Source organism: Sphaeramia orbicularis, chromosome 6, assembly GCF_902148855.1.
Source record: "Sphaeramia orbicularis chromosome 6, fSphaOr1.1, whole genome shotgun sequence".
Taxonomy (NCBI): Eukaryota; Metazoa; Chordata; class Actinopteri; order Kurtiformes; family Apogonidae; genus Sphaeramia; species Sphaeramia orbicularis.
This window is the reverse complement of record NC_043962.1, coordinates 11,560,263-11,576,004: the sequence shown is the minus strand read 5'-3', so window position 1 is coordinate 11,576,004 and position 15,742 is coordinate 11,560,263. Positions and strand designations below refer to the sequence as shown.

The 15,742-nt window shown below is 35.0% G+C and overlaps 1 protein-coding gene and 1 non-coding gene across 3 annotated transcripts in view; one reads left to right on the top strand and one right to left on the bottom strand.

The window, feature by feature from the left end:
- The first annotated feature begins 6,948 nt into the window (after positions 1-6,948).
- Positions 6,949-15,742, top strand: part of ppfibp2b (PPFIA binding protein 2b) — a 191,500-nt gene continuing 182,706 nt past the window's right edge. For both annotated transcript variants that reach the window (XM_030136471.1, XM_030136472.1), the window contains exon 1: positions 6,949-7,139. The gene's annotated coding sequence lies outside the window, so the exon portion shown is untranslated. The remainder of the gene's footprint in view (positions 7,140-15,742) is intronic.
- On the bottom strand, positions 13,684-13,755 carry trnae-cuc (transfer RNA glutamic acid (anticodon CUC)). Its single transcript has one exon. It is a non-coding gene; the product is annotated as a tRNA-Glu (tRNA).

The window sequence follows — 15,742 nt, the reverse complement described above, 5'->3', positions numbered from 1 at the left end:
TAAGTTCATGGCCTCACCCAGAAATACTGGTTGTTATAATACAGGATGTCACATTCTTTTGTGATGGGATAGTGATGCTTGAACATCGATGCACCAAGTGCATTGCTGTAACTGGAGATTATGTTGAAAAATAAAATATAAATTATCAGTCTGTGTTGTTCTGTTCTGGGTGAGGCCATGAACTTATTGAACGGCCCTCGTATGCATCACACAGTAATAAGAGTAAGAGTCGTCAGAAAGTAGACGGGGCCTGGAGCTGGACCTGTGCCTGATTGCAGGATACTGTATTTTGATACTTAGAGTAGATAAACGTTGCTTTAACCCTTGACCCAGAGAAATATTGTCTGTAGCTGGCTATTATGTAAGAGTATGGAATACTAAAGAACACAAGAAATTGTACTAAACTGTATAGAACAGGGGTGTCAAACTCATTTTAGTTCAGGGGCCACATTCAGCTAAATTTGATCTGCAGTGGGCCAAACCATTAAAATAATAATATATTAATAATGTCGACTCCAAACTTTTTTCTATGTTTCAGAGCAAAAAAAGTAAATTTATATTATGAGATGGTTTACATCTACAAATTATCCTTTCAAAAGATGTGAATAACATGAACAAACTGAAAAATAAGTGTAATTTTGACAATATTCTGCCTCAGTTTATCATTTACACATGTACATTATAACTTACAGATCACAGTGGATCTACAAATATACAAAAACATTTAGTAACAGACAGAATATTGTTAAAATTGTACTTACCTCTCTTAAGACATTTCAAGTTGTTCATACTTGTTCAGGTTATTCACATTTTTTGCAAAATGAAACTTTAAGTGTAAATACATGAAAATATTTACATTTACTAAGAGAAATATTTGGAGTTGTCATTATTTTAAGTTATTATGATAGTATTTTACTGGTCCTGCCCACTTGAGATTGAATTGGCCTGAATGTGGAAACTGAACTAAAATGATTAATTTCTTAGTGTAATTTTTGCATTTCACCCTTTGGAGGGCCGGATTTGGCCCCCGGGCCACATGTTTGACACCTGTGGTTTAGAAGTTGATACCATGCCCTTATGTACTGTATATAGTTTATATGCATAGAAAGTTTCTTTTGTTTATTATTTGACTTGTCTTTCTTTTTTTTCCATTTTATTTATTTATTTAGACAGGGCCAATGCACAATATACATTAACCTTGAAAAGGAGAGACATAGTGTGTAGGGTTGTAACATTAGAATAGAATAGAATAGAATAGAATAGAATAGAATAGAATAGAATAGAATAGAATAGAATAGAATAGAATAGAATAGAATAGAATAGAATAGATCTTTATTGTCATTGTACATTGTACAACGAAATTAAAAAGTGCGATCCTAAAAGGTACATTCACCTGACATAAAATTAGTGTTAATTTCCACCTGTAGTCCCAGAGCAAACCAATATCATTAAAAAAACAAATATTAATAAAAACTAAAACATACAAAAAGCAGTAAAAATGCGTATCTATAACTCCATCTACATAAAAAAAAATTCATTCACATCCAACCATTCACTCTTATTTGCCCCACAGCAGTCTGTCACACACACTCTAAGCATGTTTACATTACATTGTGGCTACGGGTTTGGTTAGAGAGTAGCTGTTCTTGCATTTTTATTGTATATTGTATTTATAATTTACTACAGAGACAATGTCTGCCGGCAAAGAATTCCTTGTTATGTGTTTATGTACCTGGAATGCGAAGTCAATAACCATAATCATGATTTAATTCTGATACTGAGGGGGAAAAGAATCCTCTATTTTATATTTATGTTCTATTTATACTTCATTTTAATATTTTTTTTTCTTGTATTCTGACAAATCTGTATATAAAAGAATGCCATGTCAAAAAAGTTTTCCTTATGTGTTCATGTGAAGAACCTAAGCATACACTTTAAATACACTCTTTATGTTTATTATGCTGGATGAATTCTGTGGTTGCCTGTACTGTGGTGATGGTAGTGATGCCCCCTTCTGGTCATATTTCCATGATTAGGACAAACTAAATACTGAAACAGAAAAAGGCTGTTGTCACAAATCTGTTCTGCTTCGTTTTAATTCATCACAATCAGCCATTAACTGGTACATGTTATAAAGCAGGTTTTTGAGGCTTTTTAAGGTGATGCAAAATTAATGACCTTGTCTGCTTTGTTCAACAAGAATTTAAAGAGCTGAACTGTCCTTTTAACCCTTTCATGCATGAATTATTAAAGCCTTAATCAAGATTTTTTTTCCTGAGTGTTTTTATTCCTCTAGGCATTAAGAAAACAATGCAATTGAACATTTTTTATGAATCTATTTTTCATGGAGTTGCAAACATGTCCACTCGGCTGGGCAACATGCATTTAATTTTTTAAGTAAATAGACATGTTTACTGAGAAAACTATTAAGTAAAAACATTTTCATGCTGCTAATCTGATGTGTTCTCAAATTTTAATTTAATCTAATACTAGTCATTACTCATTTCATGGAGATAATATACAGAAAAACCAGCAACTTTTTGTGTAAAACAAAAACAAAAACAAAAAAACCTGTTACTTACAGTCTAATAACAATAACAAGCAATTGATTTTCACCCAAACATGTCAGTATAGATCAGGTTTATCAAGAACAGCAAAGTTATTGTAATGGCCTGAATGTCAGTGTATTATGGGATGGTGCATGAGCGTCCACTGTGTCAGCTCATATGGAACTAAAACCAAACCCATGAATACACAAGAGAACAGTTGTAGAACAGCTGTCCACTGTAGTGACCACTGTGCATGAAAGGGTTAAAGTTAAAACATAAACACATTCATTCAACCTCATGATGAATATTAACCCATAAAGACCTGGTGCTTCTTTTGTGTCAGTTCCCAAATGAATTTTTCTCTCTATTCAACCTTTTTTTTAAAAGTGATTTATCATCATTTATTTAAATATTTTTGTCTGTATTTTGCATTTTTCAGTATAAAGTAAATATTTTTCCCCACATTTAATTAGCTGATCACGTAGATGTTCAGGAAAATTCAAAGGTTATTATATCAAAAACAGAGAAAACTGAAGAGAAAGTGACTTTTTCAGCAAAGATATAATTAACTGAACATAAACCAAGTGTGTCCATCCACTGTCATTGATCCAACTCCATGGGTTTTACTGGTAAATCAATGTTGTAGAAGATGACAGTGTTTCCATGGAAACTACGGAGCCTCTGAACATCCAAATGGGTCATATCTGATGACCATGGAAAGATGACAAACTGCATGTTACGCCAATTATAGCATTAGTGGATCAACAGTTATTAAACATTTGATGTCAGTAAATAATTTTGGTTGCCAGTGGGTGTTTGGGTCTTTATGGGTTAATTTCTTCAATGCAAAATAAAGCAAGTACAGTTAATTACAACATTTCATACCTAAAAACAGTTCAGTGTGCCTTATGCAGACAAGAAAGGAATGCACACGCAGTATATAATTACAGCTAAGTACAAAATACATATAATAATGACAGATGGATAAACAGTTATAGCTCAGTCGTGTGGTTTTAGATTTATCAAACTAAACAGCAGCATCAGACAGCAGTTTGAACTGGTCATTGGTTATGTTTAATGGTTCGTTTTGATTCATTTGCTGTATTGTCAGCATGATGTAAATTGTACAGTTCACAGTACGATAGAAACTGCTCTACATGCACAGTTGGATTCCAGACAATGTGATGATAAGAGGAGAAACATCTATTGACAATCATTATCTCACTGACGCTTTTTTCTTAACTTCACAAACAGTCTATGCGATTGTTCCCAGTGTGATATTCCTGTCGGTTTTATTCTATTTTAAAAGGAAGGAGAAGAGTGTAATGCTCATGCTCTAATAGGGTGTATAATAATTAATGCAACTGAACCTGCAAATGTGAAGCTGCACCTTCTTAAATCTTTCAACAATAGGATCTGCAGATGAGTAATGGTGACAATGGAGAAACCAGCTGATCTGGAACTGGATATGAATCTGGTCTGACTTCATACTTGATCTGTGTCAGTGTTTGCCCTTGAGTGTATCTTACATCATGTGTGTTTTGCACAAGCACCTGACCCTGTTTTGGCTTTTTAAAAAAATCTCTTCATCCACATTATTGAACAAATTGATTATTCTGATGAGAAATGTCAACATAAAACATGTTTTTCAGTCATGAAGCAAAGCTAGTGAAAAACAACGTGTTTTATCCTAAATCCTGTGTATGATGAAACAATAATTCAGTATAATCAATATTTAATTCATACGCAGAGGTCAATATAAAAAACATAGACACATTTGTTCAGAAAATGTAATTTACTATACTATACTATACTATACTTGTTATATATATATATATATATATATATATATATATATATATATATATATATATATATATATATCTTCCTTGATCTGCTCGAAGGAGTTTGTTGCAATTCCAAATTATGTCACAAGATGACGCTATTGAGGCGTGTTAAAATGACAGCACGTATAGGCGAATTCCATAATGTCCTATTTCTCATGTTGATCGTTGTTAAATGTTGCTTGTTTCTTGTACTTGCTTACTCCTTGTGTAGCTTTTAATACTTTTATAACGCCATCAGTGTTCAAATACTTGCAGATAGTTATTGAATATTCTGGAAAAAATTGTTCCAGTGGGCCCTCATCAACTCCGTTTTTTTGTTTCTAATAAAAACAAATCACTAAAATAGTCCCTCCGAGACAATAGTTTAGTCTTCTGTGTTATATGTGTGGATATGTGGAAGAAAAAATAATAAATGTGAGTTAATTTTACTGTCATTACCTTAAATTATACTTTGATACCTTCAGGTACTGTGGGATAAAGTAGTTTCTAAAAAGGGAACTGTTAAATATGAGGCCTTCGATAAATTATTATAAATTTTTCTGTATGAGTATTATGAGGAATCATTTTAGAAAAGCCTATCAGTGTTTGATAAGGTGTTTTAATTTTCAGACTTGTCATGTCAATACAGCATTATGTGTCATATTATAATGATTTATAATAGCATGAGCCAAATGCTGATAATTTAAGAAACTAGTGTTTATTCATCAAGACTCTGCTCAAAGGGATTGATTATGGTTGGTAAAATGTATAATTTCTAATAAATTTTAGACGAGATTTGTTCAAAACATAACCAAACTTTATTTATTTATTGGTTTATTTGACAGGGACACTGTACATTAATTCACATTTCTGTAAGAATCATCCAAATGTCTTTTTTCATCTGCAGTCCCAGGATAGATGTTAAAAAGTAAAATAAGGACACATAAATACCATATTATTTACATAAAATCTAAACTGAACAAATACCTAAACACAGACGAGTAGTAAAATACAATCAACCAATATATTAGACAAAGTAGGAACAGGCATAATAATGTTAAATTTTTGGACTTATGAACTATTTTCACACCCTTGATTCTTAACCCTTTCATGCATGAATTATGAGAACCTTATTGGGTCAAAACGTGGTAATGTCCCATCAGAGAGCAAACCTTAATTGATTGCAATTCCAACATTTATTTCAATATAAAGTAGCTCCTTGTTTTGGATAATCCCTTATGGTCCAACTAAAGCAAAAATGAATTTAAAAGTAAAAACGTGGGTCAAATTGTCTCTAAAATGTCCCTTCAGAGAGATTTTGAATACCGTTTTTTGACCCTAATCAAATTATTTTTCCTGAGTGTTTTTATTCCTCTTTAGGCATGAAAAAAAAAGATTGAATTTTTTTTTTTTTTTTTTTTTTAATGAACCTATTTTTCATGAAGTTGCAAAAATATCCACTCAGCTGGACATCATGCATTTAATTTTTGAGGCAAAGAAACATGTATTTACTGACACACTGTGTGAAAAGTATGAAAATTTTTTTTAATGCTGCTAATCTGGTGTTTTGTCACATTTTAACATACTCTGATATTAGTTATTACTCACTTTATGGAGATAATATGCAAAAAAAAACAAAAAAAACAAAAAAACAACCTTTTTGTTTAAGAAAAATAGTTAATTACAGTCTAATAACAATAACAAGCAATTGATTTACACTCAAACATGTTACTGTAGATCAGATTTATCAAGAACAGCAAAGTTACAGTAATGTTATGAATGTCAGTGTATGGCACAGGTGTCAAACAAGCAGCCCGGGGGCAAAATCCGGCCCCTGGGAGGAATTTGTGAAATGTAAAAATTACACTGAACATATTAACAATCAAGGATGTTAAAATCATTTTAGGTTTTTTCAGTCTGAAGTGGATCAGACTAGTCAAATACTACCATAATAACCTACAAATAATGAAAACTGTTAGTTTTTCTCTTTGTTTTAGTGTAAAAAAGTAAAATTACACAAAAATGTTTACATTTACAGACTATCCTTTTACAAAAAAAATGTGAATATCTGAAATATCTTAAGAGAAATATGTGGAATTTCAATATATTCTCCCTGTTATTTAACGTTTTGTGTATTTGTAGATCCACTGTGATCTCTAAGTTGTGATTCACAAGTGTAAATGATAAACTAAGGTGTAATATTGTTAAAACTGCGTTTATTTTACTAAAAAAAAATTTCAGGTTGTTCCTTTTTGTTCATGTTATGTTCAAGTACGGTTCGTTCATTACGAAATTTGACTTTTTTCCACTTAAAAACAGAGGAAAAAAACCCCAAAACTTTGGAGTTGACAATATTTCTAAATTCTTATTCAATTATTTATATTATTTTACTGGTCCGGCCCACTTTAGATCATAATAGGCTGTATGTGGCCCCTGAACTACAATGAGTTTGACACCCCTGCCCTGAGTCAAATGCCTTGATAAGCGCCCCTTTAGTAGAAACCTTGGATTTCCGAGGGTGCATTGAAGGCGTCGCGGCTATCACATGGCAGGTGAGTGCGGAGGGAGCTCGCGCTACGGCAGGACTCAGAGTGCGCTCGAGACCGGACAGTTGAAAACACCTGAGCGAATGTGAATGTGTTTTTATGTGTATATTAGAGGGAATGTGGGCATGTTTGCGTTCATATTTTATCGTAAAAAGTCTCCGTCGAACTAAATTGAAGGATTTGTGTCGGTGAAGCCGCTTCTGAAGACTCCCATTATCGTAAGTAGCATCTTTAATATGAAAACATTAAGCTAATTATCGGAGTTGTCGCTTTGCTAATGCGCTGTAGTTTCCTACTAACAAGCTAATGTGGTTAAAATGAGCATGTTTTTGTTCCTTTAGCGTGTATACAGATAAACAAAAGAGTATAAACAACATACAGACTGACAAGTTATCTGTAAACTTAATAAACAAGTCATTAGAGCTGAGTTATAAGGATTATCATGGGGATTAGACATGTAAAGTTTAATGAGAAAACTATTAAAATCCATTAATATTCACAGTAAATGTGGACGCTTTGGCAACAGGGTCCAGGCATAAATGTATGCTAGAAACATGAAACATTAAAATTGCACATGCTCAGTTAACTGCTTCCCCCTCAGCATGGGAACAGTAATGCAAATTCACTTACCATTATCAGAGATATAGTACATTCAGTCCAAATATTCAAGATAATGACAGATAAACTAACTCTACAAATGCTGAAATGCATTTTAAAAAAAAATCATATGTAGACATATTTTAACCCTTTCATGCATGAATTGTGAGAACCTTCGTCAAGATTTATTTTTTGAGTGTTTTTATTCCTCCTTAGCCATGAGAAAAACAATGCGATCAAGTTTTTTTGTTTTTTTTTTCTATGGAGTTACAAAAATATCCATGCATTTAATTTTTGAAGTAAAGAAACGTGTTTAAAACCTAATATCAGGAAATGATATGTAAACAATGAAATAGAAACATTTTTAAGGCTGCTAATCTGATGTTTTCTCACATTTTAACATATTTTAATGCTAGTAATTAGTCATTTCATGGAGATAAAATGCCCAAAAAAAAGCCTTCTTGTCTGACAAATAATAATTGAATTACACTAAAACATGTAACTGCAGATCAGGTTAATCAAGAACAGCAAAGTTACAGTAATGGTCTGAATGTCAGTGTATGAGATGATGTATAAGCGTCTACTGTGTTGGCTGATATGGAACTAAAACAACAAAACCCATGAATATACAAGAGAACAGCTGGAGAATAACTGTCCACTGGAGTGACCTATGCATGAAAGGGTTAATAATGTGCATAATAACCTGACAGATAAGAAGTTTATGTATTTAAATTATGTCTTAAAAAGTTAGGCAAAACAAAAAACCTACAACAGTTGTCCACATCTAACTATATATATGGATGTACATGTTGTGGTGTAAAGGGAATCTGTGAAATTATTCATTTTCATTTAATTAACAAGGTTCCAAATGTGCCTCAGGATGGAAAACATGGTACTGTTTTTTTCTTGTGACACTGGTGGTTCTCTGCGTGCTCAGTGGAGTACTGTCAGCTTGGAGCTATTAAATGATGTTTAGTTGCAGTGACACATGCTGTGTAATTGCAGATCATCAATTTCTGACAGCGTGAGTAAGAAGGGGGAGGATGACGGGGGAGAGAGAGAAAGAGAGTGGGGGGGTGCTGATATGCTAATGGGAGAATATCAAGGCTGATGTGAGGCTCCCCTCTGCTGAAGCATCTGCTGCATTCACTGAAGATAGAAAATACACACACATTTATCCCAAGTAGCTTTGTGGAGACACTCGTTGACATAATGTGTTGTTTAGTTCTTTACCCTAACCTAAACGGAGAAAAGTCTTTAGTGTTAATCTCTAGAGACCCAGGACAGTACAAATTTCTGCTTGTTTTTTGCAGAAAAAATGGTCTTGAGTGAATACAGAATGAATCATCTTTTTATTTTTTGTGATATTTGGCTTTTTTAAATGGAATTATGCATTTTAAAAGAATTCCCTGTGGTCTACATAAACTGTAAATGCTATGTTTGGGTCTGAATTCTTCATTAATTCAACTCTACAAGTCTATCTTCAACCCTATTTCTGAGTAATGACACCAGAAAGGTCATTTTGAGCGCTGGTCCTTTAAATGCAAATGAGCCACTTCATGCCCCACCCCCTTCAGGTTGTTGGCTATGCTGCTCTGTCCCGTTCAACCAACAACTGAACATTTTCGGTAATTGGCTCGAAGTTTGGACATATTTTCAGTTTTTACTACAACCGCTGCTGCTGCTGACAAACAGTTATGTCGTACTCGGAGAAATGTTCATCAGAAGTCTTGACCTTATATGACCCAAATGTTGTGACATAATTAGTTGTTAAACATAACAAATTAAGTAGGAATTAAAACAAGTTGTAGAAATCCACTTGAGTTTTGCCAAAATGAATATAAAGACAGCTTTGCAGCACCTGGAGGGTTCAAATTCAAATTTTATGAACTATTAGGGTCCAAATACGCAAATAAATGCACCAAAGACTAATAAAAATGGGTTTAGCAAAATATGACCCCTTTAAAACAATAAAGCTGTGAAATTCTTCTTCGCAAATGTGGGCAAAAACTCATAGCTAGGTCTGACAAGATTAAATCACTACTTCTGTAACATTCACGACCATAGAAAACAATTTTATGTCTCCTTGGGACATTGTCATGAATCGACATAATGTCTACCGAGGTACTGACTTGGTGCGTCAAACACAGAAAGATGTCAGCAATCTCTTTTTAACATTGACAAGTATTTTTAACCACGGAAACCAGAATACCAAGTAATGGACACATGAAACAAACAATTGAAATGGTGACAAACAAAGAAACACAATCAACTGACCCTTCTGTCAGTTTTCTTTTGTCACTGTTTTTTCTGTTCTTCATTTATATATTAACCAAAAAAAAAGGTCTATTATTAAAATCATTACATTTTGCTATTGCTATTTATGATTTTACACAATAACCAATGCATGTAGACAGTCCCTGTCACAATATTAATTAACTTCCATCACATGGCTGCTGTTGTGTTGCACTGCTTTATTGCATGAGTGGATAATGTTCTGTCAATATCAACTTTGTCAGTCCTGAAGTTAATTTTCATGTCTGGTGTAATAGGTGGCATAGAGAATCTGTGTGGACTCAAAGAAAGCACCTACCACTTTCTGTCACTATAACAAAATGAACACTCACATATAGACCTGTTGGCTTCAGAAATAATTTGCTGATTATATGTTGTCAGATTTGTCTGATTATATAACACTAAGTTTTATAGAAGACAAGCATTATTTATGTCCATGGGTTTGTTTTCTTCTGTCACTGTAAAACTAAATGTCATATACTGACAAACAGTTCATTAACAAATAAACAGAAGTATTGTTCTTAATATTTATACACAGCTTCATGTGGTTGAGTTGGGCTGATTTCTCCACTGCAGCTGTGGATGTTGTAGTTTCAGAGGGTGTTGGTTCAGGGTCTGGCTTGGTGCTAATACATGATTTACACCATATGTACCTGCTTGTTGTTCAGTACAGAAGCAAAGGATTTTGCAAACAGAGTTACGTCCCTATAATGTGGAAAAAATACATGGCCTATATCATGCTTGCATTTCAAACCGTGTGCATAAATGAATGAATACATGACACACATCACACACAGGCAGACTGAGGGAGCTGTTGGAGCCTTGTGTTTGTAAATACTGGAGCCTCTTTCTGTTGCAAATATTATTTAAAAGGGACAGAGTTGAAAGGCATCCCTGCTGCTGATGAGTGAATTGATTAAACATGTTCTGCCTGACACTTGGATACAAACAACTGAGATTTAAGAGCTGGATCTAAGCAGAGTTACACCAAATGTAACACAGCAGTTTGTGGTTTTACCCGGTAAGACCTTATGCACTCTCTTAAAACACATTCGAAACCATAAGCATGGCTTAAAACCAGTCGCCTTAAACCAGAGGGTTTTCTGAAAAACTAGACTGAATTGTCATTGATCATTTAAACATTTATTCTGAAGTCAGAATCCATTCCTAAAGGTGAAAAAAGTGGCATCTGGTCTTAAATTAATAAATCATATATTCACACAGAAGCCATGTGTGGTCATACTGCTGTGCTCATGTGGTATAAATGCAGGGAATCCTAAAATTTTAATCATTACATTGCATTTCTAATGATTAGGCCTAGTACCTGAAAAGACAAAAAACAAACCATAAGACAAGGGGTGTAACGGTCCAGGAAAATTTCAGTTTGGTACGTTTTCGGTACCGGGGTCTTCGGTTCGATATATTTTTGATACGTTTTCAGTGCAGGGGTCTTTGGTTCAGTTCATTTTTGTTACGTTTTTGGTGCAGGGATCTTCAGTTCAATATGTTTTGATACGTTTTTCAGTACAGTGAAGAAGACCAGTGAGGGGGGGATATGAGGGGGTGCACTCTATATCTACTGAAAACAGAAAGTGAAACTTAACAGGTTTTGAATGTCCGTCCTGGCTTCTGAGCCTCTGTTATACTCTCTGTTGTCATGTTAATGCCCCCCCGCAATCGACGCCCTAGCCTCAAAATAAAGTGGCTGTTGATTTCTCACTGTAGAATATATACAGTGGAAACCCTGCACATGGGTTCTGCTTATGTCCATCCTGCTTCCCGAGTGTTTGTGCTCTTCACAAAGGTTATGTGTATTTGTTTTTTACACCTTTGTATTGTATTGAAGGCCCAAACGAGTGCACCGTTACACCCGTACATAAGACATCAAGTAACATTAGCATTACAATGTGATATCATGACTCATGTAAATATACACGCTACTTTTAATAGGCGTGTTATCTGTATGCATTATAAGCTTTTCGTGTGTATGTTATTGGCGTCAAATGCTGCGCACTTAAGGTTAGGGTTACTGTGAGAGCTAGGGGTTAGTGTTATGTGAACTGGAGAAATGGCGTAAATTGACACGCAATCAGATGACACTGAATAACATGTGAAAGGTAAAAAATGTATAGGTATAGCACGCCAAATGCCATAAGAACTGGTGTGACATACGAGATTTCTTGAGATGAGTCTGGAAAAAAACTGGTAGCAAAACCACAAACAAGTGAAAAATGAAATATAAAGAGAAAAATAAGAAATTCTATATTTATATCAATTTAGAATTAAAATTAAATATTTACACATTTACATTGTGGTTGCACATGGTGTGATATGGGGGGGGGGTGTTACTGAGAACTGTTGTATACTGTTATATAGTTCTATTCCAGAACAGTGGATGATGCTATGTGAGGCTGTCTTCTAACAATACCTGGCAGAAATGTGTTAATGTTTGATAATATGGATTATCAGTATCCACTGAAGTGATAGTGTTATGTTACATTTTCTGTCTATAATACATCCTAAACACAGCGGTATGACATGATATCTGCATAAGAGTTTCATAATATGAGTGACATCAGTGGAAATACTGCTGTGTGAATATGGTCCATGTGTTCGAGCTATAGTGAGCAGTAATGCACCCATACATACTGTGTGGAACATTAGACGATGGCACTCATCCCCGTGATCAAAGTCAGTTGTTTAATGCTGAGAGCAGAGGTTTCCACTGCAGATGTATACGTTCATAGGATTGCTCTGTCATCTTACTGGTGCTAATCACACTGCTGCTGTAGTTCACGGGAATTAATCCGCTGTTATTTGATGGTGAACAGAAATGCAGAAGAAGAAGAAGGAGTGATGTATAAAAGAAGAAGTATAGGCAAGATTAAAGGGTAAGAGCTGTGAACGAAGGATGAGGAAAAGCAAAAAGCAGGAAGACAAAGTGAGGCACAGAATAATCCTCTACTTGTCGAGTGAGTGGAAGAAAAGATTGAGAGAGAGAGAAAGAAGTAAAGCAATAAAATGACTAGGCCTATAGGTTATGAGAGTTTATTATTTATTTGTTAAACTAATGAACTATTGCTTTAAAAATGTGCCACTGGAAGCAAAAGGGCAAGAAATAAAGAAAGCATATGAAGCAAGAAAGAAAACAAGAATGAAACACCCTGATTTGAATGTAATTTTATATATATATTTTTTTAGCCTAAATGACTGTTCAGCAAAACAAATGTGAGTGGGGTTAAGGTTTCACATGATACAGGAAGGTGTTGGTGGATAATTTTAATAACATAAAAAATATGCAAATATAGTGTGTCATTATGGAAGGTGGAACAACTTTAATCTTTGATGTGTAGGAGGACGGTAGATGGGATGATAACGGTTGAAGGTGACTCACTCAACATGTTTGTAGGTGAAACCAAACCTGATTTTGCTTATGGGGGCATTTTGATGTGGGCCATGTTGAGAAAGAATGTTTGTGAAGCAAAGTGTGTTGGCACTCACCTTCCTTTAGAAAACACCTCAAAGGAGTGATATTTGGCTTTTTTAAATGGAATTATGCATTTTAAAACATTTCCCTGTGGTCTGCATAAACTGTAAATGCTCTGCTTGGGTCTGAATTCTTCATTAATTCAACTCCAGTGTGTGTGTACAATGACAGTAAAATGAAGCTTGAATGAAATTACGAGTGCTAGTCAGTGTAACAATATTCATTTAAAAAAAAACATCAATACTTAAGAATATAAAGTTATGAAAGCTAAAAGCAAGATAAGAAAATAGAATATAAAGTTTACAGAAGTAAAACTAAAATGGACCTAAGTAGAATAAAAGAATAGACATAAAATATGAACAGACACAACATATAAAAATGTGTTCCCTGACCGGGAATCGAACCCGGGCCGCGGCGGTGAGAGCGCCGAATCCTAACCACTAGACCACCAGGGATAGCATGACTATCAAATGGCACTAAGCTGGAGTGCAAAAAGCTGCTACACCTATGTGTGCCACGGTCTAGCAAGTTTGGTATTCTGTGATTCAGTCAGAAATGGAGTCATTTAACATTTAAAAACTTAAGTTAATGTTGGAGCTGTTGAGTGGAAGGTTAGTCATGATTCTACTGTCTGAGACCTGATATCATTCTAACAGATTCTGAGCCCTTGTGTCCTACAGATTGGTGCATCATCTTCCCTCCACCTGACACATTTCTTTACAAGACCCTTTCTTCCATTTCCTCCAGGGGCCATATTCAGCCCAATTGGATCTCAAGGTGACAGGACTAGTAAAGTACTAGCATCATAACCTATAAATAATGACAATTTTTATTCTCTTTATGTTAGTGCAATAAAAAAATTAAATTAGTTATTATATTATTTTATTATTTGGTAACAAGCATAATATTGTTAAACTAGAAGCACTTGGAGAGCGCAGACCTCAGCCAAGGCAGATCAGTGCCCCGGATTTGGATTAAAATTTCAGGAAATGTTGACACTGGCACAAGGAACAAGTGATCAAATTTTGGTGGTGATCAGGGGCGGGGGGGCCACTGATCTGCCTTGGCGGAGGTCTGTGCTGTCTTTCCTAGAAAAGCACTCACAGAGCGCAGACCTCCGCCAAGGCAGATCAGTGGCCCCCCTGCCCCTGATCACCACCAAAATTTGATCATTTGTTCGTTGTGCCAGTATCAACATTTCCTGAAATTTTCATCCAAATCCGTCCATAACTTTTTGAATTATCTTGCAAACAGACAAACAGACAAACCAACGCTGACAAAAACATTACCTCCTTGGCGGAGGTAAAAATTTGTGGTTTGGAACTAACAGGTCCATCTTCAACCCTATTTCTGACTGACACCAGAAAGGTGGTTTTGAGTGCTGGCCCTTTAAATGCACATGACCCACTTCAGGCCCCACCCCCTCCAGGTTGTTGGCTGTGCTGCTCTGTCCTGTTCAACCAACAACTGAACATTTTAGGACAACAGCTTGAAGTTTGGACATATTTTCAGTTTTTACTACAACCGCAGCTGCTGATAAACAATTATGGCGTATTTGGAGAAATGTTCGTCAGAAGTTTGGACTTTATATGTACAAATATCATGACGTAACTAGTTATAAAACGTAACAAATTAAGAAGGAATTGTAACTGATTGTAGAAATCCACTGGATTTTTACCAGAATGATTATAAAAATAGCTTTGCAGCACCTGGAGGGTTCAAATTCAAACTTTATGAACTATTAGGGTCCAAATACACAAATAAATGAGCCAAAGACTAATAAAAGTGGGTTTAGCAAAATATGACCCCTTTAAAGACTTTCCAGACACCAGCTGTGCTTTGTGTAAATTATCATATATATAACTTAGTAGGGCAGCAGCTATCGATTCTTTTTGAAGTCGAGTATTCTACCGAATATTTCAGCGATTAATTGAGTAATCGGATTTTATCATCAAGCCATCATCGAAGCCATCATCGAAGCCGTCATCGTGACTCATTATTATAGACTATAACAATTGCTAGCCGACATTCTAACCAGTGCTGCTGTGTTTCTCAGTTAGTAATCACATTAAATCAGCTAATGTTAAGTGTTCAAAGCATGTTAAGTTTCATTTTTGGTTTCCGCCAGTTCCTCTACTTGTTGCGCACTGTAAAGGACGCTGAAAAGCCGGGCTCTCATTGGCTAGCTGTTAGCCAATGAGAGCCCGGCCCAGATTAGCATGTTGAATATTCATGAAAACTGGCATGAATCGTCTTCCAGCGGGCTTTCTATACCACATTGGAATGGCTTGAAAATTGGTAACTAAGGCATTTTTTTTCCACAAAAAATATTACATAGTCCATGGTAGAACTTCAGACATGACCACAAAAGTAATGAAATATGTGTGGCAGGGCACCTTTTTAAGAGAATACAAAATAATTCTGACAATAATTACATCCATT